We start from the raw sequence: 24,765 nt of genomic DNA, 5'->3' as shown, positions 1-24,765 counted from the left end.
GTGTGGATCCCGCCTTAATTGTGATGATGTCCCTTTATCCCTATTCTTCAAATTTTCTTGGTTGCCTCATTGCTGAGATAATAATGATGATATGACTCATTAACCTCGACGCATGACCCGGACAAATTGAACTACAAGAACATTCATTCCAGCCGCAAAGACATAATTTTTGTACACTTCTCAGCAAGGGGAAAACAACATTTTAAACCCATATGCTTGGATTGGCTTCTTACTTTCGAGAAATAAATACACATGTACATACCAATAAAAAACGAATATTTTTATATTTTAATTTTATTACCGTATTATTTTGTAGCGATAATCGTCTTCTGCTTAAAACGCTTCCATGCAGCTCGGTGTAATATTTTTGAAGCGCATATGAGCGATATAGTTACATGTTTAAGCTGTCTGTGGCAACCAGGCCTGTTTAAACTGTAAGTGCCTTTTGAGGCCGTGTTTTATTGCTGCTAAGTTCGCTTGTTGACTTTGGCTGAGTCATCATCTCGCGGTTCGTCGGTTTGATGTTAGAAGTTGCCCGTTCTCATACCCAGAAATACCCCTACTGTCGTTAGAAAATACAGCACTTTGCTGACATATTTCCCTTTGTAAAACTTAATGGTCTAGATAAAGTTCGGTCGGCTGACTGCGGTTTTGTCGCATAAAGTTTTCTAAAGCGAGCATCGCAAGCTTAGCATTTAAATGAACTGAAAAACGAAGTTTTGCATTGAAGACTTGGCGATGATTCAATTGGCCGTGCATTTGCTGGGCTTTTGCAATCTTTTGGTTTGCAATTTGAACTTCGAAGACCACACCTTGGAACCGTTTTCATTTGCCTCTTATATTTCCATTCGTTGAGTTTGTTTTGAGCTCGGGGTTCGGATTTGGGTTCTCGGGTTCGTCATGATTGCAATATCATCTGCAATCCAATGCGTCTCCATTTCCCACGTTTTCCAGTCTTGAGAGTGCCCCGCTTGTGCAATTAGTTTGCAATTTCGAGTCATGCCTAATGAGCCGAGTGGGGTCAAGGGATTTAATTGGATCTTAAACAGTTCTCTCGACTTTAACTTCAATTTTGCCGCAGCTGAAAAGGCAAATGCAAATGCACTTGTCGAGTTCCACTAACCACATCCCGTCGGCCTCGTCTTATTATGTGTTTGTGTTTTGCCCCGAAATATATATATGTACATGTGGGAGTGAGTGCTGTGTTTAATGTTCATTTGTTTGTTTGTTTACAAAAACCAAACAAGCGCCGCCACTGCTGGTGGCAAAAAACTTTTAAGCCGGAATATGTTTACAAATGGCCAAAGAAATTGAGCCTTGCTAGCGAACGTGTTGGTCTAATTTAAAAAAATTGTGTGAAGTAGCTCTTTGGCCGCTGTAAAATATATGCAACAATTTTACAAAGATATTAATTAAAGTAATGCACACCTCTGGACTTTTGGGAATTATAAAACCAATTTGCAATGTAAATCCCTAGTATTATTAAATATAGAGTTCTTCAATACCCAATTAATAAAAGTAGTTTCTTAGTACCCCTTTAAAATTGCTCATTATTATAATTTCATTATAATTGCTTTTGATTGCTTCTTTCCACTGGGTTGGACTGCTCGCTTGCCTACGAAGACACATTTTCAATTGTTTTCGATTCCATAAATTTGTTTACTCTTGAATGCAATTGAAACCTTTGTGCAGGTTAATTTTCTTGGAGTTTCGTAGAAAAACAACCTCATTGTTTACTCGTATGTCTCTCAACTGACCTTAGCCTGGATTCGTTTATGTTTACGTGCCACATTTGGTGCCTTTGTTTACCCAAACTTCAGCACCAGAATTCTCCAAAGAATTCCACACAATTTCAACTTCTTTGGGGCTTTCTAAGGGTTGCAACATTAATTCCTGTGTTCCAAGCCTGTGTTTTAAGAAATTATAATCCGCTTTTTTTGTTTCTGTTGGTGTTAATTCTACTTCACTATTTTTTCATTTTTTCCGTTCTTTTTTGGGGCCAGTATGGGTATAATGCGCTTTTATTACTTCGGGAAAATGGGGTTTTCCATTCGTCACGAGGCGAGAATATTTCTCCTTGCTGAATTTATCGTTATTAACTGTAAATGTGCAAAGTAAATCGTATTAAAAAGAACTTATTATTTGCATTACGGCCTTTTTTCCCATTGGATTGTTATTATTTAATTGCTGGCTCTTTAATAATTGACCAGACACAAAACGAACTGCAATTTAACATTTTATTCGATAAAAAATAAATCAAAATGACAACCGCTGTCAAGAAAAACAAATTTCGAATAATCCTATGGTAAATTACATGCCAAAAACAGAAGACAAACGCTTCAACCGATTAAAACTGAAAGTTGAAACTGAAAAAGGCAAAAGAAAACTAAATTAAGCGCCTTTGACATAGAAAATGCAATTTGTGGAAAAAATTTATCTGCATGGCGAGAGGGTTCCAATAAAAGTGAAATGCATGTGGGAGAAAGGCCGACTCAAAAACAACCATACCTAAAAGAATAAAAAATGGAATTACGAGCAGTTTTATTCTAGTTTATCACACGAATTGAGTTTGAAAATGCGTAGCCTGGCAAAGTGCCACAGAAAAAGGGAAGAAAATCGAAAAATAAAAGAAAAGGAGAGATGAAAATTGCAGGGGAGTGCAAAAGGGGAATGCCCTAAGATAGATGCATCAATTGGAAAGGCAGAAGAAATGGCACAAAAATCGACAACGATGTCGAGGACGTTGACAAGCGTAAAAGACACCCAGGCAATGAGGACATGTGTGAGCGTGTGGAAATCCTTTAAAAAGGCAATTTTGGTAGCACTTAAATGCAGACTCACAACGAAAGAAAATCAGTGAAAGGAAGCTGAGTGGAGCCAGGACACGCGGCTGCTTCTCCTTTTTTTTTTTTGGTTTTTTTTTTTCGATTTTTTACCCCTTAGTCAAGTAAGAGACGGGATTATTCAACCGATAAGCCCGATATTGCCGAAACAGATGCATTTGAAAACTATTTGCAAAAAAAAGCCACAGAATCTTCCATATATGGAATCTTTTTCCGAACGTATTCCCTAAAAGCGAACGAAATCTTTCCTGAGGCAGGCTTATCAATAGGTATTTTTGTAGTCGAGGCCTTCTCTACAATATTCTTAGTGATTTTTCTCGGCCTTCCAAGGCGGCTGATTGTTGGGTGGTTTACCTCGCTCCTCCTTTCTCCAATCTCGATTCGCATGCCACGCCCACACACACATCCGCCGCATAACTAGTTGCCGTAGAGAGTGGCATAATGGAACGGAACGTGGCGCTGCCAAAGCATGTGCCATGGCGGTGTGTGGCATGTGCCACAACTCCACGAGCCACGCAACCACCCACTCTTACACACAAGCTCATATTTGTATACGTTTTTGCAATGATGGCACTGGATTCCAGGTCCTACACTGCAAATGACAATATTTTGAAATCGAATTGTATTATTATTGCAAATCCAAAAAGGCCCCACTTGCGATTTAATACAAATTTTGAAATGACATGTATTGTACATTTATATTTCAATTATTATAGTATGACATTGTATTGCATGTCTTACTTACGAAAAATTTAAAATTTCCTGCTGCATTTTAGGCTAACTTAGTTCTTGACCAAATAAATGTTCTTACCACAGTGTTGATGCCTGCTCTGCCACATGTTGATGGCAAAACGAGACTCTGAGTAGCATGACCAGAACATCAGAGGAATCGGGCGCTTGACGCCTTTAATTAGCCACGGAACTGCATTGGCAGCAGCAAAGTTTGTAGCATCGACTGCGGGATATCGAATCATAGATTTATGCAATGTGGAATCACTGTAGTTACACCGCCCACCGACAAGAACACGCGCACTGTGCTGACGGGCGTAATGCATAAAATTGTGTCACAATAATCTTGCAACGCCTGGAGAGTGGGGAGAAGTGAAGAAGGAGGAGTGCCATCAATGCAATAGCCGGGATGTGCCATTCGCAAGGATGTGCTAGGAAAATTATGCATGGGTGTTGGTGTGGGTTGTGGGGTCGAGGAAAGCGGTAGCACAGGCAGTCATTGCATAATTGCAATTAACACAGTCCTCGGTTGAAACTAAAACAGTTACTTAGTGCAGAAGACAACTTCCTCTGTGGGCTGCCTGCTGCCCTCATCCTGCTGTATCCTTGTGCCTGCGAGCGTGTGCGTGAGAATGTGTGTGGCGTGCGAAAAGGTTTTCCCATTGTGCACTCAAGTGTGCGCGGCACTCAAACACAAAGGCCGCATACAAAATTTCACACGAATCCTCCTCCAGATATATACTTAAATATAAATGTGGCTGGAGGATGTTCCCTACCTTTTCTGGCTGGGCATAATCGATGAAGGAAGCGAGAAAAGGAGTGCAAAAGCGGAGGCTTGTTAAACATAAACTGAGCAACAATAAAAGGGACATTTTGCTGCAATGAGCACAAATATGGAAAAAATCTAAAAACTGTTCTTCTCTGTCCTCTGTGTCCCCACTGCAGGCCAAAAAAGATTGTCGTTCATGCGGATCCGCATGACTGAAGTGAAGTAACGAACAATGACATGTGGGAAACTGCAGGCCGAAAGGCATTAAAAACAGATCGATAGCAGTAAAATTAGCCAGCGGGAAACCTAAGTTTTCGGAGTGCAGATAAACGGGGGATGGAATGGAAAACGTGATCCTTTTTTAAACATAAAGTGATATATTTGGGAAAGTTAGAGGAAAAATTTGGGAAGTGCATATACAAAATAAGAACAATATGTAATAATTTCCCAACTAAGAAATTAGACAGTCATAAAGTTGGGAGTCATGTGAGGTATATGTTTCTATACACGTGAAGGGGAATACAAACTATTAAGTTCAATTCAGTTTAATAGGTCTTTGATTTTTGCAAATAAACCCTTCATGCAATTGCAAAATAAAACCACAATCCTCAATTGTTCCCATTTAAAATTGACTTTTTGATAGTTAAAAAGTTCGTTAACAATCAGTTTGAAGTTTTTCGCCGTATAAATCGATTGAATTTCAAATATGTTATGAAAGTGCTCCCACCCCATTTTCCTTATTTTCCCCCTACCCATAGGAGTTGTTTTCTTAATTCCCTTTACGATGGTGGTTGTCAACGCGTTTTCCGCGAGAAACAACTTTCTGTGCGGAGTTATCGGCAAGGATTTTAGAGGATGCACCCTGATATGTCGCTTATCGGCGACCCCTACTCTCCAATTTTCATAGCCCCCTCCCCTCCGCTCAACTCGTTGCCAGCGAAATTTTACTGTGGCTGGTTTTAACATTGTACAATTTGCCCAATAACATGACACAGGCATGAAAATCAGTCAACTAGGGGTGCCATAACCCCCGAACTCTGTACTTCTCCCCGACGAATTTTCTAGCCACCCATGCGCGTGCGTGCTGCTGCTTCTTCCTCTTGCTTCACGCTGGTGGCAAAAAAAAACAACAGAAAAAATTACACCAAAGCGGCAAGAACTGGCGAAAGGTAGAAAAGTACAATGTATACGACGTATGTACATGTGTATATGTATAAGAATATTATTTTTCGGTATAATGGCACGTGAACACGAAATGAGCAGCGTACTGAGCCAAACCGAAAATAACGAACCGGGTACGTTGGTGTAATGGGCATTTCGGGAAGCGGTAACTGTTTCGGTAGCGGTAAAGGTGAAGCTAACCGTTACCGGCTGGCGGCAATGGGAACGCCGTGTGATATATTTAATTTTTATTGATTATTTCTTGACTCGTGATTCGCAGAAACACCGGCGCCCGCACATCTTATACACAATCAAACGTCCTGCAAAAGGACGTTACCTTGCACGGCAAACAAACTGGGCTCCCAAATGCTTAATCTTTAATTTTGTAAAGCTTGACAAAATTATGTTCGCATTTTAAAGTATATTTGTATATTTTATAGCACTTCAATCAATCCCATTGTTAATTCCCATGAAAATTGGGAAAGATTTTTGCTTTTACGTTTTACATGAACAGCTTAAGTTTCAGTGTGTCGATATAAATGATGGCTTCACGTGGTTTTGGTTTATAGTTGGCAACTTATTTTACTTTATTTTACATGGCTAACACGCCACGAACAGTATCAAGAACATATTTTATGCACATGTGGGCGGTTGAGGGTGTTTATTCCTTTTTGCCGTTGTCCTGCATTTCGCTTTCATAATGACAGCGTCAACAACAAAAATAATATAAGGAAAACAATACGTTGTTGTCGTTGCTGCAATTTTCATAATAAAGCAAAAACAAGTCGACAGCAACAATAAGAATAATAAAAACGGAAAACAAACACCTTGACCCAAATGCGCGTTTCCAACGCAGAAAATAAATTCTCCACCGTCCATAGAACGAACCTTTACTCTTACTGTTTTTAATTTGTCTAAACATTTTTTTTAGATCCAAAAGCAAAAAAGAAATACTTTGAAAGGAAACTAAATCCAGCATATGGCTCCGACAAAAAGGCTTTGTTTGCGTTTTTCAGATCCTCGCCGAGTTGCCTGGTTCTCTTTGCTTTAGCATAAACAAGCAGACAATCGCTTTCAATCCCCCAGAACCCAGAATACGCCCACCCTCCCAACCTTATCATCCAAAAAATGCAGACGCAAATTTATACACCAGATAGAACTTTGAGGTTGAGGGGCGTTCAGAGGAATATACATGAAACATGTATGGAAATTTTTAGTAAAAAGCAAAAATATATTTTATGCACTGTCGTTTCGAGCTCTCGTTCTCATTCTGGTTTCGGTTGTGCCTCTGGCTTAGTCCAAAGAAAAACAAGAGAGAAAACTATAGTCTCGTTTCCCGACTATCTGATACCCGTTACTCAGCTAGTGGAGGTGCGGAGACTCTTCAACACTGACAGTTTTTGGCGGTTTGTGGGCGTGGCAAAAAGTTTTTTGCAAATCGTTAAATATTTACATGACTAACAAAAATGTAAAAAAATATCAAAACATTTTTCAAAAGTGTGGGCGTGGAAGTTTTGAGCGGTTTGTTCCTGAGATCTCGACAGACGGACATGGCCAGATCGGCCCGGCTATAGATCCTGATCAAGAATATATATACTTTATATGGTCGAAAACGCTTACTGTTACATACTTTTCAACGAATACAGTATACCATTTTACTGTACGAGTAACGGGTATAATAAATATACGAATAATAATAAAGTTTACTGGGGAAATGCATGCGGTGAAACTTTCTTTTCATACGATACGCTTCTATGCCTAGAAGATGATCAAACTTTTGTGTGAGGGTTGGTCCCTCCCAATTTGAATATCATAACTATGTAATAATCAATAATAAATATATTTAAAATAAATATGTAATTAAATTCAATTGAAAGTGTTTGCATCATCCTAAAAACTTTTTTCACTTTTTTAAACATCTAATAAATATAATTTTATATTGCTGCACTACTTAGGCCTATTTCTTGACATTAACATATGGGAACTATTTTTTCATTAGTGTTATTTGTTCTCTATATATTTTATTCGATCAGCAAGGTTTTTTCTTTTTTTTAAATTCCTTTTTTGGATGTTTAACTAGTCCTTTTTCTTGGGGGGCATCTTTAACCTTTGCTTGGCAAATTTTATGGACACTGTTTGTGTACAAGGCGGTTTTTTTTAATTAAAGCGAAAGTGTCGACGGGCATGCTGGAAATGTTCCCAGTGGCCAGGACCAGCAGCAATGTCCTGGGAGCCAACGAGCTGCCACTTTGGCTTTTTGCAAATTGTTGAAGTTTATTTTATTTAGTTTTCCGAGCTGATCGATAAACTTGGGAAACTTTTGAGGCAAGACTGTATAACCGGGTCTAGAATTATGTGAAAGAGTTCTTCAAGAAAGGCCTACCCAAGACTATTTTGAATAAACCATATCACACGTACTTAGACATACAAGCAAGCTCAAAGAAGCTAGGTTCAGTTAAATTGGAATTTTGAAATTGGAATCTTGTCATTCCGATTAGCTTCAAATGCACAGCCAACTGATTCAGTTTTTATTAGCAGTCGAAAAACTTAACTAACTAAAATACAGGTTTAGTCTCGACTCAGAGATTGCCTTCAGGTGCTTAATTCGCACATACCGAAGAAAAAAACGCGGCGAATAATAAAAGGGGCACGGAGACATTGTGGCCAAAAGGATATTGAGGGGAAAAGGTCCAAATGAGAGAAAAAGCGCTCACATAAAACAATATGAAATAAAGGCCAAAACGGCATTAAAAACAATAAAAACCGAGGGAAAATATTATTAAGAATACGCAGAATGCGCAGCGAGAGAAAGAAAGAAAAAGCAATTAATAATAATTAATGTTTTTATCTTTTTATTCAGCCTCCTCTCGTCGTTTTCTCCGAATAATATTTCTCTCGCAGAGAGACAAACAGGAAACCGAACCCCAGACATCAGGTCCGGGTTCAGAATACCAGAATCCAGTTCCTGCATCAGTCGCCTGCCTGTTTTTTTTTATTACATTCAGCAGCAGCACGGAGTTGACTTAATTGATAATTGGAATTTCTTATTTCACTGCAATGTATTTAAATTTTTCAACATCATTTCGTTTCATTTGTTTCATTGCTTTTGCGACTTTAACCGAAAAAGGCCGCAAAACTGCGAGTCAAAATAATTGTTCAAAAGAATCTGTAAGCCGGACCAGAAAAAGAAGGAAAAAATGTACAAAAAAAAAAATCAGCAATAATAAAACCAAAAAACCGCAGCGCATGCAGAAAGAGAGAAAACTTTTTGTGGTTTTTTCACTGCAAAACTGTTGGAAAGAGGCGTTCTAGCGTTTAAAAAATTTTGTGGCCGTCGCCAATCGACAGCAGCAACCGAAATGTATCTTAAAGGTTGCCACTTGCTTTCTGATTCTTCCTCTGATGGTGTTGATGTTTCTTCGGCTTGACTTTTTGGCTGCGGGAGTCACCATCAGAGTGGGAGTCCTCTTGGTTCAGTCAATCGTGGCCCAGGTGACGTCGATGATGTATCGCTTCTCTAGTCAAATTTCCATTTGTGTTCTTCAGTAAATACAGCACTTTATTTCGCTTGTGATATTATATTTTAATATACAAAATAATTGGACAGTACACGTCCGTTCGTTAGCAACGTTGTATAAAGAGTGAATTGAGACTGAGTTCTGAAAAATGTCTTGTCTTATATATCTTAGCTAGCTCAGTTTGTTACATTATAATTTTGCAGCGGCCAACTGTCCAATGCTTGACATAGTATTCTTGCTGATGTAGCTTCTAAGCGGATGTGTCTGCAGTTGCACATTCGCTTACTAGCTACAATGTTCCCGGTTCAATACATTGTAGTGAATTGGAACGATCGAGGGGTTTCGGTGAGAGTGTAGGCGTGGTACGATGGTCGGTAACTCCTCCCCCCAGATTGAAGCGATGGCCATAGTGACGGTATGTCCAGCGCGACCATGGGTACATGATGTCTGGATTTGGTGTAAAGATTGTGACAGGCCTTCTTGCTTTCCAGACAATGATTGTGCTATGGATAGTACTGCCACTATCATATAAAGGATGGACGTGTGCTGTGTTGTGTTACTTGCGATGATTACCCTCTTATGTATGTCTATTGCTTCTAGATGTAATCTTTGCAGTGTCAGTGTTTCCACCGTGTTTTCTTGAAATCCCTCTTGTAGGTGCATAATTATCTCTGGATGTTCTAATATACTTTCTATAGTGTTATCATAGTCCAGTCCATTATTTCTACTGTAGCATTCCATAAGTTATTATCGCCGATCCGTTTATACAGGTCTCATTGCCTTCTGGTGTTTTACTTTAGTTTCTTCGCATAAAGCTGAAGATGTATCCTTTCTGGTTCAAATATATCTGTGACCATACCAGTATTCTGCATGTCACAATTACTGTATATTCTTTAGTAATTCTGGATACATAATTCGTTTGTTGGTCGTGTTTCAATGTTTCTATATCGCAAATGGATGTGTTGGCAGTTGTTGGCATTTGTTCGAAGGTGTACAATTTATAATCATTATATGCTATAAACTTAGGCGCTATTATAAAAATGTTTTGTGAGCGTAATGGTATAATTCTAGCAATTTTATAATTTTGTTTTTTGAATATAGGTATCATATTCAATATTATTTATCTTGTGTATTATATGTATTTAATTTAATTATTTGTATATCTCTTGTTTTGATTTGATAGTAATATTTTGTTTCTATGATCTCTTCAATTTTGTGATCTCTTTTGGATCTAGTATTAGCTTAGGTATATTTTTATTTTAGCCATTATTATACTTTCTGATAGATCATTTAAATGATTTACAACCGATCTATATTATATTATTCTATTAATGTATTGTAATTTATTATTGGTCCTGTTCTTTCGATAGTACTTTAAAAATTTTATTTGAGATGTTTCTAAAATCGACTTATCATAGCTTGCTCTTGGTTAATGCTTTTGCTACATCTTGGAATCTTATTTGTATCTCATTGTTAAATGCTTCTTGATCTAGTAGCGCATTTGTTAAGTTTCTTTCTTTTTCTTTTAATGTGTCTATTTTTCTTCTATCTCTTGCATCATTGGCGTCCATATTACCGGTTATTGATTTTACGATACTTCCTAATCCGTTCACTAAACCCCGTTTTGTTTCCGAGGGTGTTAGTATTTCTATCTTTCCGCAATTGGCTATCTACCCTCTAGGATATAAGCTGCATCAATGAGCGTTTCATCTTCTGTATCAAATTAGTGTACTACTAAATTGTTCTACACAGCTTCATATTCCTGTAGATCTATATATGTTAATATTTTTATAAGTTTGGATTATTAGCATCTCTAGTTCTATTTTGGCGATGGATTAGTGACTCATTAATATCTTGGATCGATATGAATTGTGCCGAAACTAGCACGAATCTAAAAAAAAGAGAAAAGGCCGAGACATTTAGTTCTCTCTTGTTTCTTTGTAGTCTTTCTGATTTTAGACTTGTGTATCTTTGGCCTCTGCTTGTTTTAAATGTAGGTCCATGTACCCTTAACACTTTATGGATTGAAAACGAGGTGTAATCTTATTTCTTCTATTTTCTTTTCTAAAGATCTTGTCTCCTTCCTCTATTCTATTTCATCCGTTCTATTCTCATTTAATTTCATAGTTCTTGTATACTATCTCTTCTAACTTACGTTTTACTTTTGGGTATAACTTTTCTCGAATATATTTAACTGATTTAAATAATCATGCTCTCCATTAAATTTCACTGAGTTACTAAAGTGTGGGTTTTACCATGGAAAAGTTCATAGGGTGTCAACTTGGTACTAGAGTGTACAGCGTTATTATATGTTATCATGGTTTCTGATAGTACTTCTTCATGTTCACATGGTAATTGTTCTGCTTTCTGCTATCAGTGATTATTCTATAATTTCTGTGAGTGTGAATTAATCTCTCTACAGGTGAGTTACTAGACGACTGTTGAAACGAGGTGACATGTAATTGGATATGTATGGCAACAAACTTTTTGAATACTTCCCCGCAAATTCCGGACCTTGGTCATATACCAGTTTTTAGGAATTCCAAATAATTCCACAAAATTTTAAAAGCTTTATAATGCATATCGAATTCTATTAGTTACTACATAGGCCCAAGCAAATTTGAAAATTTATCTATTAGCGTTAAGTTATACTTCCCACTGATTGTATATATATCCATATGTACTATTTCAAGTGGAGCACTTGGAATTTCCGGAGTTTGATAGGGTATTTTTGGCGGCTGTCTATCATATTATATCTCCCTGTCTCGTTTGTACCGGCAGTGGTATTATTGTTTTAGTATGTCCCTCTATCGTAAATATGTTTGATGTAGTATTATTTATTATAATGTCAAGATTTGCATCAGTCGTAAACAGTTTACGTTTACTTAGATCAATTTTTGCCTCTAACTGTGATAATATGTCCATACCAAAAGACCATTAAAGAATGGGTGAAATTTAAATAATAGTAAGTTATAATCCCTGTCCTGTTAAATTCTTGCGGCATCTTCCATGCCGTTCTTTCTGTTATTGTAGTTTGTCTAAGGCCGTTTTTATAGTAATTGGTGAACTTAGAGCTGTATGTTTTTAGGTTGGACAAGTAACGGATCAACAAAAGAATTAGTAGAACTGTATCCAACAAAATCTTAATGGGGTGTGGTCATTTGTATGTAATAGTATGAAAGGTAAACCGCCCCATGTGTTTGACCATTTATGAAACCCGTTGGTTTGGGGAGGCTCTGCCTGAAAATTTGTCATTGTCTGATTCCTACCTCGCTTTGTTCCGTTTCTATATTATTCAAACTAGCTGAGGGAACGTTGCTGCTCTTAAAGGGTTATTCCTCTGTTCAAATTTTTGCCATTATTATATATTGTTTCTGTCCGCTACTGAATCTATTGTTAATCTGTCTCTGATTTGATTATTGTACGGATTCGTACGATTACCTTGATTGCCTCGCTCTGCATAACTTCTATCTCTCTTTCCTTGGTAATAAAAGGTTGTTCTATCTGACAACATTCGTAGGCCTGTTCTATAGTTGTAGGGTTTTTTAGTCTTATAATCGTTCTAAGGGGTTCTCTTAGAGCGACCATGAATGAGTTCAGAGCAACCTCGTTATAAAGTTTTTCTTCGCTTCCATTACAGTGGTCGCGTGATTTCCTCCTTGTACCGATGATACGAGCTGTCCTCTAATTTTGGTAATTGTCGAGAATAGCTGACCAAGTGACAGATTATCTGGGAGTGATTGAATTTCCCTAAGGAGAATCGCTTCTGACTTCTTACTGCCATACAATCTTTTGAGTCCCTCTTTAATATCATCCCACACTAGTGAGGTACCGGCTAGGGTCAAACTTTCATCTGCTTTTCCTATAACTTTATTTCTTATAGCCCGAAAGTAATAATCCATAGGGAGTTTGATCTGTGCCCCTAATAAGCATTATTATTTCCTCGACATTAGTGATGAATTTATCCAACTGACTCGGCTGGCCATCAAACGTTGGCAATTCCTTAATGAATGATAATATATCATTAGGGCTCAATGTCGTTGATATAGCGCTTACTCCACTCACCGTTGGTGAGATCGAATGAGAAACGTTGCCAAATCCATATTACCTGCTACCTGTTCAACATCTGACTACTCGCTCTAGTAGTTGGGCCTGCGGATTTACTTGAGCCTAGTCCTGTCTAGTTTTTCTACAATCTTCTTTGACATCTAGACGCAAGCTATTTCCAAGTCGAATCCTAATACTCTCTTTTCTTTCAAATATTGTGTTCTTAGAATATTTATATAAGATAGATGTGCGTTACAAATTGTGTGCAATATTTTGTGTTGTTTTAACAATGTTATATGTGTAATAATAATAATTTTTTGTTTATACTGTATATGTTAGTGAGTGTTTGTGGTGTTCTCTCTGTAATGTAAGATACTTAGTATATGTTTGTTTATAGATATATGTATCTTTTGCTGTGCAGCAGTTTTGTAAATTAAAAGAAACTTTCTTAGTTTTGAATTTGTGAGTATAGCTCTGTATGTCAGTGATCGTGCCACATTAACTTTGAATGCATGTATGTATGTATACTTCTATTGCGATCGAATCAGCATTCTTTGTAGTCTAATATCAGCGATAGATATTGCTACTTTGAATACATAATACGTACTTGCCAATAGTTATATATTTATTCTTGCCGTGCTATGTGACAACAACAGTAGTCTCAGCGTTTGATACCCTGTTGTCGTGAGTTTGTAAGTAAGTATCAGCGTTTGATCATTACTACACTTCACTCTTTCACTACGGCACTAATGTGTTTAAAATTGTGTGGTATTCTTTTGTGCAGCTATTTTACAACAACAGTGACATCATCGTTTGATGTTTGTGAAGCGAATGTATAAGTATAGCAATATCAGCGATTGATCTTTGCTATCCTCCACTCGACTATAGCAACTGAATTTTCTTTGTCAGTACTTTTTTTTTTTTTTTTTTTTTTTCTTTTTTTGTTGCCATTAAATACATACAATGTAGTTTCGTCGTCAGCGTTTGACTTCGCCACCACGTCACTGTTTATATTTGCGGCATATACTGTTGGTTATTTATATGTGTATAGTTTAATTTTGCTTATGTGTTTTGTGTGTGTGCTTTTGTTTGTATGTTTTAGTTATATTTAGGCCCTTTTTTTTTTTTTTGACCCGATCACTGGTTTATAGTTTTAAGCTGTGTATATTTGCTACATGTTTCTTTTAATTTATTTTCCACTGCACTCTACTCACTGCATAATCTTAAATATAATCTTGTGTAAGTTCATTCCGTTTTCCGGCTGCGCCAGTCACCATCAGAGTGGGAGTCCTCTTGGTTCAGTCAATCGTGGCCCAGGTGACGTCGATGATGTATCGCTTCTCTAGTCAAATTTCCATTTGTGTTCTTCAGTAAATACAGCACTTTATTTCGTTTGTGATATTTATATTTTTAATTATACAAAATATATCTGGACAGTACACGTCCGTTCGTTAGCAACGTTGTATAAAGAGTGAATTGAGACTGAGTTCTGAAAAATGTCTTTGTCTTATATATATCTTAGCTAGCTCAGTTTGTTTACATTATAATTTTGCAGCCGGCCAACTGTCCAATGCTTGACATAGTATTCTTGCTGATGTAGCTTCTAAGCGGATGTGTCTGCAGTTGCGACATTCGCTTACTAGCTACAATGTTTCCCGGTTCAATAACATTGTTAGTGAATTTGGAACGATCGAGGGGGTTTCGGTGGAGAGTGTAGGCGTGGTACCGATGGGTCGGTAACTCGGGCGGTTTTTGTTTTCTTTCCGCCGAACGCCTTCGTCGCTCTCGAGATACAAAATGTATCTGTGTGTGCAGCTGAGCTTCTGGCGCTGGAGCATGTAGCTTCAGGTTGAGTTTCAGCCTCAGCATTTTTTTCGTATTCGTACGGCAATCCGCAGCCTAAGTTCGTTTGTTATTGCTTTTTTACAATATTTATATGTTTAGCTGCCGATTGAGCTTGGTTTTTTAAGAGTATAAAAGGTATGAAGGGTGTATTGGGACTTGACAATCTTTCAGGTATAAAAGGAAAAAAAAAATTAAATGAAAAAAAAATTAATGAACGAATTGTTACATGTTTCCAATAAATATGAAATTTGTTGTATTTCCATAAATTACATTTTTAAGTTACGAGTATAGTAAAAAAATACTATTTATAATATTTTGACTTGTTATTAAAGTAAATGTTGATAAACAAATATTCGAAAACTTGGGTATATCTCAAAACACAGCACATTTTAAAGTCCCATTTACACTCACGCATTTTGTGTTCGCTGGGACCACTTCCTTTGGTTTTTTTTGGGCGTGAGTTTTATTTCGGGTCACTTAATGCGAATTAAGCTAATTTAAAAGCGATTCGAAATTAACTTTAATGTGTATGCAAAGCAACACTAAATGAGAGGAACAACAACAGAGAATCAAAAGCAAACAGCATATCTAACACTCTTGATTCGTATATGTGTGGTTTCGATTTGTGGGCTTCTTAAAGTGGCTACTGTTGCGCCCGGTTTTTCAGTGGAGCCCCCATAGTCTTCCATGTATCCAATGAAATCGTTGTGGTTGTTGTTTCCTAGATTGTTGTTCTTACTGTTGCCGCTCTGACCCAATTGACGTAGTCAACGTCGTCGTCATCGCATCGCTTGTCAGAGAAACTCTAAAAATAAAATTGGAAAACTGCTAAAAAACGTTGAAAAAAATTGGTAAACCCAAAGTAAAATAAGTGCAGGTCGCTAGTAAAATGCACATTGAATGAAGATGGTAGGTTCCACTACATGTCCATGGAAATACACACACATCCTTAGCCTTGTATATATGCATGTATGTGTGCCTAAATTGTAGGTAGCAAGCATGTATCTTAATGAAGGCAATTTGCTTGTCGAGTTTAGGCAAGTTAGTTTACCGAAAATTGGCATATGGCCAGTAGCAACACAAGCCCCGTTCAGGGCACTGCATTTGAACCCCCAGAGCCACCCACTTACCTCTTGCCCACAACTTATATTGCCTTATATAGAGCTTACAGCTTAAGCCGCCTACAACGAACCATACGCCAAAAAAAATTGTGAGACTAGCCAGCATTACAGGATGTTTGAAAATGGTTTTAGTGTTACGTTAGTGTACTAACTATTTATTTAGATTTTAAAATGTATTATTTAGTAGATGAGTGATTACATAGATTTAAAATGTAAATACATACGAAATTATAAAAATAAACAGTCAACGTTTTGTAGCTCAGTTTTATTACAGTTTTATATGTGGAAGTGTGCCGAAATTATCAATTGAGTTTAAATACAAAGCTTTTACGAATTTATTTGATCTCAATAATACTGGTATTGTCCCTTCAGTACATCTTGATTCTGTACTTATACGTCAATTCCCAAGAATTTTCTTAAAGTTTCCAAGATTAAATGTAATCTGGAGGAACTTCCTCATTAGGAATTTCGACCGTATCTTCTTGAGTCTTTCACCAGTGCTCACATGTCGATAACCCAACTTACACACATCGACAGCAATAGTGAATACCATGATGTGGTTCGCAGGGAGAAGTTTCGAAAAGGATGGCATGAGAACGGGCATGAGGGCATGCCAGGCATGCACTCTGGGGGGTAATGCGAATTTGGCTGTTCATCCTTCAGCCCCATTTCCACCTCTCCCCCCCCCCCCCTCCCCCCTGTGCCCTTCTTGCTTACCCTTTCCTACACGTGGCGAAAGAAGAGTTATGCAAGCTGCAGATACATTTTGGCCCACATGTGCGTGTGAGTGTGGCATGTAGAACCCGGGCTTGTAAGGATGGTAGTTGGGGCCCAAACAAAGCCCAGAAGCGATGGATTAGAAATGATTTACTGGCCAGTTCGAGAAATGTTAAACCATTACTTTCCGCCCATAGTTCAGTTGCAAAAATCTTAAATTTCAGTCTTCACAACAGTAATTTAACTTTTAACATATTTAAATCTTATTTTGAACAGAAAATAGTTTTGAAATTCAAAAAACCTCAAAAATAAATTTATTTTCCCGTCGCCAATTTGCACACAACTTTTTTAACTTTTATTAGGAAAACCCTCAGTAATTTAATAAACTTAACCCACAAATTTTGGCATTTTTACGCCTGCTTACGCCCGTGTCATTTATCATTCCCAAATTTTCTACCCGTCCATTAATCAAAAGACTTAAAATATTGTTTTCTGTGTACGTTTCGGGGACCTGAAAATGCCAAAACGAATTTTGCCTAAATTGCGAAAATTTAATAATCCTATAAGGCAAATTTTAACAAACTATTTAATGGCTAAACTGAGTGCAGACTAGACTTCGTTGAAATTCAGGCTGGCAAAAAAGGGAGGGAGCTGAGGGGCTGCAATTGGCCCAAGGCGATGCGTTTAGCTTAAGTTAAGCGGAGACAGCAGCCGCCGCGTTTAATGTCTGTGAAATTGAAAAATTTACTCTTTAATATGCGAACGGGTTGGTCCGTTGCCTTGTTGGCTTCTGAGCCCGAGAACCTGCCGGAAAGAGTCAGATACGGATGCTGGATTCTCGATGCTGGTCAGGCCAAATGGTGTGGAAGCCGCTCTTGCTGCTATGCTGCTTTGTGCTTGAAGTGCAGTTAGAGCAATTTCACAACTCACTAACAATCATTAATGCGTCGCCGACATTTCGCCACCCGTCCTCTACCCTCTTTGGATTTCTTTCCATAGAGAAGGAAGTCGGCCTCTAATAAACAGCCTCTGCCGGCGAACTTAAAATGAAATGGAAAATGTGCAGCGAATGAAAGAAAGCACAGGCCAGGCGGCGGTGGCAGGCGAACAAAATAAAATTATTCCGAGCCGATGGAAAAGCTTGGATGGTTGGGATGGATGGATGGATGGATGGATGGATGCATGCAAGGTTGTTTGGTTGCCTGCCCCGTTTGCTTGTGCTCGGATGTGAGTGAGGCCTGCGATTCAAGTCGTAAGGCGTTTACTAAATCGACATGCAGATAGATATGAAGAAACCGTAAAATAGGAGTGGATTTTGCCTTCTGCCGGTGCTGCCAGTCTAATGGCAGCTGCGAGGTGGGATTGAGATATAGTAGAATTTAATTACCTATTATTTATAGCAATGCTTAGCAGAAAATAATTGGTTTTTAAAATATGAGCGGCCCTAGCTGCTGATGATAATGGGTGGTTCACATAGCTAATCCGTATTACCAAAATGTCTCTATACCGATTTTATATAAAGGCTTTTTTTTTACCACCACTTACCCTATTTTGTTGACAACCCACGCTCGCGTCATTTATGTTGTATCACGGAGCAGTAGCTCCGTTGTAGCCTGTTGGCGTTGCCCCGAGAGTTTGGTCTTTCTCCGGCTAAGGTTCCTCGCTTCTCTACGGCCCAAGAGGTCGTAAATGTGTGCCAAATTATAAGTCATATGAAACAATGACTGCTACTTAGTTATGACCATAAAAACAAGGCCAACCGGGGGATGGTCGCTACTCGCCAGTCGCGACTGCTGTCAAAGTCATTTTGGCGCATAATTTTTTACAACTGGGTACCTCGCGCTTGCCCTGCCTTTGTTGTTAACTCAGAACTCGTTGCGTTGTTCATATAACTTTTATAGTCTCCCCTGGTCGTAGCTAAAATATTCTAATTGTTTTAAAAAATTTTTGAATGCGCCGTTCGCATAGACGGCATACACGGCAGTGTCATGAATCTTTTTTAGCCATAATGCAGCAGGAAGAGGCAGTAGACAAGTGAAATGGCCAAGACAAATTTGCTTTAAAGCTAGTCAATAAAAGTTAACAGCGTTGCTATCCTCTCTAGCTTTATGCACTAAGTGTGTGTTTCTGTATCTTCTGCATAATATAGCCAAAGAGTACGCATTTGAGACTGGTTTTTATGGAACGTCGTTGTAAAAGGATGCGGAATGAGGAGATGTTATCGCGCTTAGTGGACTTAGTGGAATGCACGGAAATCGTAATTAAAATTTGTTGCTTCACAAGAAGCTCTATCTGGATAGCCGAGCATGTGTTTTAATTTATATATATTAAGAATCTTGCGTCTTAGCCTTTACATATGTACACCTTAGGTTCTTAGTTCGCAGTCACTTGAGTGGGTATTTTAGGGCTTTAGGATTTTTGCAGGTATCGTAAATTTTATGTGTATTATCCAGGGTAATTTAAGATAAAATTGCGGCTAACGAAGCCTTGCCTTTTTTTTATTCTATCAGCATGAATACAATTTAAGATTTGGTACATTCTTACATTTGAAAATCTAGAAACAATCGTACTTTACATTATTTTTTATTGTTTGAAATGACATCTATCGTAGTTAATAAGCGAAGCAATGAATCAACAAATTTTTCCAAACCACTTTCATGTTTCATAACTTTTTCACGTAGCCTCAGCTGTATACATGTTTACATGATCAGCAAAGGATTTGGGGCATCCGATAGAAATTCCTGGAAATAACCGCACAACGAGATAGTTTTGGCCATAACTTAGGACCTTGCACGGCAGCCACTTGGGCGGAGTTCATTGCCAATTCGCATGCAACTTGCAATACTTTGCACTCATGTCTCAGCTACTTTATATCATTTTAATAATGTATCTGCGAGGTGGTTCGCAACGCACGGCTTTGGCAAGAGTTCAAGTAGTTTGCACTCAATTTCAATATTTTACAGAAACAAATAAAAACAAAAAATCAAGACGGAGTCTTGCAACTGGCAAGACAGCGAACATAATATATCCCATAGATACATATGTATTGCTTATTTTATATAAACGTGTGGCTGTTGCTGGGAGCCCCTCAGGAGCCAAAGTAACTAATATGAATAGGTAATAAATCACATTTGAACTGTGATTTATGTGACAGGTGCGTATTGCGATTTGAAATTGGCAACAGTTTCTATGTTGTATCCGCAGATTGGCTAAAGGCAAGCAGCATATGTTACTATTACGTTTTTTGCTTCTGCGCCACTTTGTCATGTAAAATATTTAGTACCCCAAAACCCTATCCAAATGTGACCGTTAATTTCGCCCTAAGAGTTGTCAAATTAGTTCAACGGAAAGGTCTCCTAACTGACCCTCAATTACGCATTTCTTCGGAAAACTTTGTTAATTTGTTGTGTCGACTCAAACAATGAGCTGGGGCTAATGAATTCGATTGGAGTGAGTCGAGTGGGTTAGGGGACATTGGTTCGATATTATATGCCGCGTCGAATGGAAAAAGAGAACAAACGCACACGCAGGGAAACCGGACTTTATCGAAGCCATCAGCAAGTTGGTCGGTGTGGGACTCCTCATTATGTAACCTCTCATAATTCTTTCATTAATAAAATTCCCACACGACGGTACCACCATCATCTGCATTATGTAAATCTTCCATCAACAACACGACTCAGCACTGAGCCGGTTTCATTTTCGGGCTCTTCTGTCCCAGTCCACTTTTCTGCTCCTTTCATCCTTGTCAACTAATTTCGGGGTTGTGCGGCCGACTGACTGCCTGCCTGTCATGTTTTTTAAGACTGTTTTAATTTTCATCCTTTTTAAATTCGGAGAGCTGGGGGAAGGAGCAGGAGAACCCAGAAGAACGAAGAACAGTCGAGTGCAGGCTTTTACTTTCCTTTCTTTTCGGCCTTAATGTTGGCCAAAAACCAAATAAGACGAAAACTACCTGTTCATAAAACCCACACACACCGCAGAGGTAGCAGTAACAACGGCAGCCGCAACAACATACTCGTATCCCCCAAACGAACAACCAACGCCAGGCGAACTGAACAGAACTGTCAAGCCAGCACACAACGCCCATTGGGCACAGTGGTTCCGCGTTGAGAACCTTAATGCAAAGGGTTAATTAAAATTTAATTGGGAACTAAATTAGACTAAGTTGCTTGAAAATAGGTGGTGGTTTCGTTGAATAATATGTTCCCGATCTTTCCCATATTTTCTATAACAGTCTCACGATATAGGTTATCATAATATAAAGTTAAAGGGTTTGAAAACAAACAGGCTTAACCTAAAGAATTTTTAAGCTAAAGCTATTTTTTTCATAAGCCGCTCGAGTCCTCGGTCTACAACCACTGTGCAGACACATTTGTCTTTTCGACTCCCATTCCTCTTGTCTTTTTTCTGGCCTCACCGGGGTTCTCCTGGCTGGAGTTCGAGTTCGGGTTTTTCAGCATGGCTTGGTGGCTGCTTTTAAATACCCTTTACCTTGGCCATATTAATGCGGCTCCTACTGTTACTTGGGCACTTATGTTGTTGTTCTTTCTGATGTCGCTGCTCTGCTGTTGGTGTTGCTGTTGTACTTCATGTAGTTCGGTTGTCATTTGGCAGCGCCCGCTGTTTAGTGTCCAACATGAGGGCCGTTGGTGTCGGCGACGCTGCTCCCTGCAATCGGAGAATTCGAGCAAGGGAGAGGTATAAAAGTGAGAAAGAGATGGGACGGGGAATGTGGAGCTCAGATCGAGTCTGGTGATGCTGTTGGTGCCGCTGCTACCTTAGATGTTGCTGCTATGGATGTGGCTGCAGTGCCTCTTTGCTTCGTATTGGAATTTCGCCTGGTAGCTCCAGCGACAGTTGTTGAAATTAAATGCTCACATGTGGGTTTTGTTTTCATGTCTGTCTTCGCTGCCCTGACAATGCTTAAAAAACCAAAAGCCCCACAAAGAAAGTAAACGAAGAAATACAGGCTAAATACCAAAAGTCGAACCGAAAATGTTTGTCTTACACTTGAAAGATTACACTTACACTTGATTATTGGAAAAACTAAATCTTTCGAAGCGTAATTAAAACAGAACCAAACTTCAAAATAATTTTTTAACTTTATTAAGATCAATTGAGTTACGCTTCACTATACTGCCACCAAAAACGCCATCCGAATAAACGGATTGATGTAAATATAGCAACACAGCAGAAAGGATTGCTTCAGCCAAACAAAAATTAAGACAGCCAAACAACAACACTGCTCAGCACGGCAAGCGCCAAAACATACAGACACATACTCGTATATACATATTTATGTGGAAATACAGGAGAATAAAAAAAAAATTTATATAGGAGGATGCTTTTGTTTCAGTTGCAGTCTCCAATAAAGCTTAAAACATGGGCGAGGGAAGTTTTTATATTTTATTCATTATTGATAAATGAAAAGTTGGTGTGCCAAAGGTAAAGAGTTATTAAAGAAATAATAAGGAGGCATCCACTTGGGGTTTACCAATTTTGTATATTATGGTGCATTAATAAAAAATAATCACCTTCGAAAAGGAGTTTAAAGAAGTTGCCAATTTTCGAAACCTTATATTAACAAAGCAATATGACTTCATTATGGAAACGAATGTTTTTTTCTATTGTTATAGATTACACAATTAAAAAATGTATTTATTGATGTATGTAAATATTAGTAAATTGTTTATGTTAAAGCTTCCGCTTCTAAACTTCAATACCCACTCTCTTTCCAAGCTTGCTTCCCAACTCCTTGGCGCAAATCAAAAGGAACTCTCATGTGTTGTTTGTGCTGCTGCTATTGCCAAGTCTTTACAATTCGGGGCCAGGCACTTCATTTGCTCCGCTCAAGTTCCGCAGATACAGATACAGATACTTCGACACCGTTCAGTTGTCTGCTGCCTGCATTTATGGTTGCATTTACTTTTTAATTTCATTTGCTGTTGATGCTGCTGCCACTGCACTCCTTTTTCGAATTCAAGTGGAGTCAATTTCTTATGTCATGACAAGACACATACTTCAATACACCCGGACAACAACGAGCGGGCTCAAGTCGGGATAAAAAATAAAATAAGAAATGCCAGACAGCAGTATTCTGTTTTGTCTTGGGATCCGAATCCCGATACCGATCCCTCAGAAGATGTTGTCGCCATTCGAGTTTGGGACTAGGGACAATTTATCTTTAGCATTTTGGGGGCACTCGCTCCCAGCCCCTGGGCTTAAATATCTTTACTTATTTTTGGACATACTTGATTGAAGTATTTATGAGATTTCAGGCATTTCTGTAATTTCCTTTTGAGCTTTATGTTACGCTCTTCTTATTTTTCGGGTGCCCCATCGTCGAATGTTCGACAAAAGAGTTAAATGTTAAATGTAGGAGTCGAACAGGCAGACAAGGGGCAGAAGCACAGAAATATTTACATATGCATGGGACACCGTCCAGCTCCATGTTTGTCAGATGAAAAGATATGTCTTTACATGTTTTAATTTTCTTGGAAATTGTGGTTCGACTTGAGCCGAGTGGAGGCTCAAAACCGAAAAACTGAAACCGACAATCAGACAAAACACACGCAGAACACTACTCTGAACTCGGCTCTTCAGCATTTCTTCTCGACACTTGGTTGTTTTTTGTTTTTAAGTGAAATGTTAAACCTTTTGACAGCGGTTGTTTTCTTATTTAATTTATTTTATTTCAGGTATTTACTCTCGAGCCTCCTCGCCTCGTCTTGGCTCCTTCATCCTTACTTACTTAAATTTTGGCTTTTTGTTTAGAGCCAGTTCTGCACTGTCTTTCTCTTCGCATTTTAATGTCAAACAATTGTCATGGTTAGGCTTAAAGTTCTCCGAGCGTGTCTCAGTCTGAGTTTGGTTTTGTGGCCAGTAATTAAAGTTGACAACTCAGATGCGGATAGGAAGAACGACAAAAACACAACGAATTTTGCCTTAAATTGTTTAATTATACCTAAATTATTATACTCGTAACAGGCAGAAGTAAGCGTTTCCGACCAAATAAAGTTTGTTGACCCATATTGCCACGCCCTCTCTAACGCCTGCAAACCGTTAAAAACTGCCACGCCCAAACTTTTGGAAAATGCTTTAAATTTTTATTCATTTTATTATTATTTTTTTCCAACTTCTACCGATATTCCAAAAAAAGTTAAAATTCCTCGTTCGCACTTCCACTTGCTGAGTAACGAGTATTAGATAGTCGGGCAACTCAGCTATAGCATTCCTTTTTTTTCCAGTTTTGGCAAGAAAGCCAAACGCGGGGGCTTATATTTTCTTGTGCTTAATTCGCGTATATTAAGCGCAAGGAATGTTGAAACATTGAACGGAAATACTAATCTTAGATAAATTTGTAAGTAGACCATATTGAATATAAGCTTTAAATTTATGTTTCGCTATTTTGTTACTAACGAAACATATTTACCCAGGAATTTCTCCGTTTTGTTGTGCCGACTACTTATGTAGCTAAACTCTTGCCCTTAGCATTTTCTTACTCAAATCATTTAACTTCGAGTTTAACTAAAGTTGTCGCCTTGGTTTTAAAAGTTTTGATTAGAGCAATTCCTAAAGTTTCTGTTGCTGTAACTCAAAACTCTTTGGGGACACCGCATACAAAAAGGAAGAAGAAAATAATAAAGAACAAAACTAAAATGGAAAATTACAAATACTTTTGTCATTACACGAAGCTTATTTACGATTGCTAGAGAAATCCAATCGATGTGGACAATGGTTCGCAAGAATAACTTTTCTCGGCGTCATTTCTCAAGCTCAAAATGACGAAACGCGCATCTTGGATTATTAATTACAATGCCATGAGATATGAGATGTTTTGTTGTGTGTTTAGGTGTGTGTATGTTAACCAACAGGCAACCGAATCGAAATCAAATACGAGTACGACTACGAAAATTTCAAACTCACCTCTCATCTTCCGCCTCCTCCTACCAACTGTGTGACAATTTTGACTTTTATAAATATTTTGACTTGTTGTTGTAGCTGACAGATAC

General features: G+C 38.3%; 1 protein-coding gene and 1 long non-coding RNA gene across 3 annotated transcripts in view; one reads left to right on the top strand and one right to left on the bottom strand.

Annotated features, from left to right (window-relative positions):
* Positions 1-24,765, top strand: part of LOC120457731 — a 77,701-nt gene that overhangs the window by 4,575 nt on the left and 48,361 nt on the right. The window lies entirely within an intron of this gene.
* On the bottom strand, positions 1,523-2,257 carry LOC120457732. 2 transcript variants are annotated; one of them, XR_005617077.1, is made up of 2 exons: positions 1,963-2,257; positions 1,523-1,906 (listed from the first exon to the last, which is right to left on the bottom strand). It is a non-coding gene; the product is annotated as an uncharacterized LOC120457732 (long non-coding RNA). The 2 variants fall into 2 exon arrangements; XR_005617078.1 differs by having other exon boundaries at positions 1,968-2,257.

This window comes from Drosophila santomea, unplaced genomic scaffold (assembly GCF_016746245.2).
Source record: "Drosophila santomea strain STO CAGO 1482 unplaced genomic scaffold, Prin_Dsan_1.1 Segkk79_quiver_pilon_misjoin1_scaf, whole genome shotgun sequence".
Taxonomy (NCBI): domain Eukaryota; kingdom Metazoa; phylum Arthropoda; class Insecta; order Diptera; family Drosophilidae; genus Drosophila; species Drosophila santomea.
Note: the sequence above shows the minus strand (reverse complement) of the source record. Positions and strands in the feature narration are given on the sequence as shown.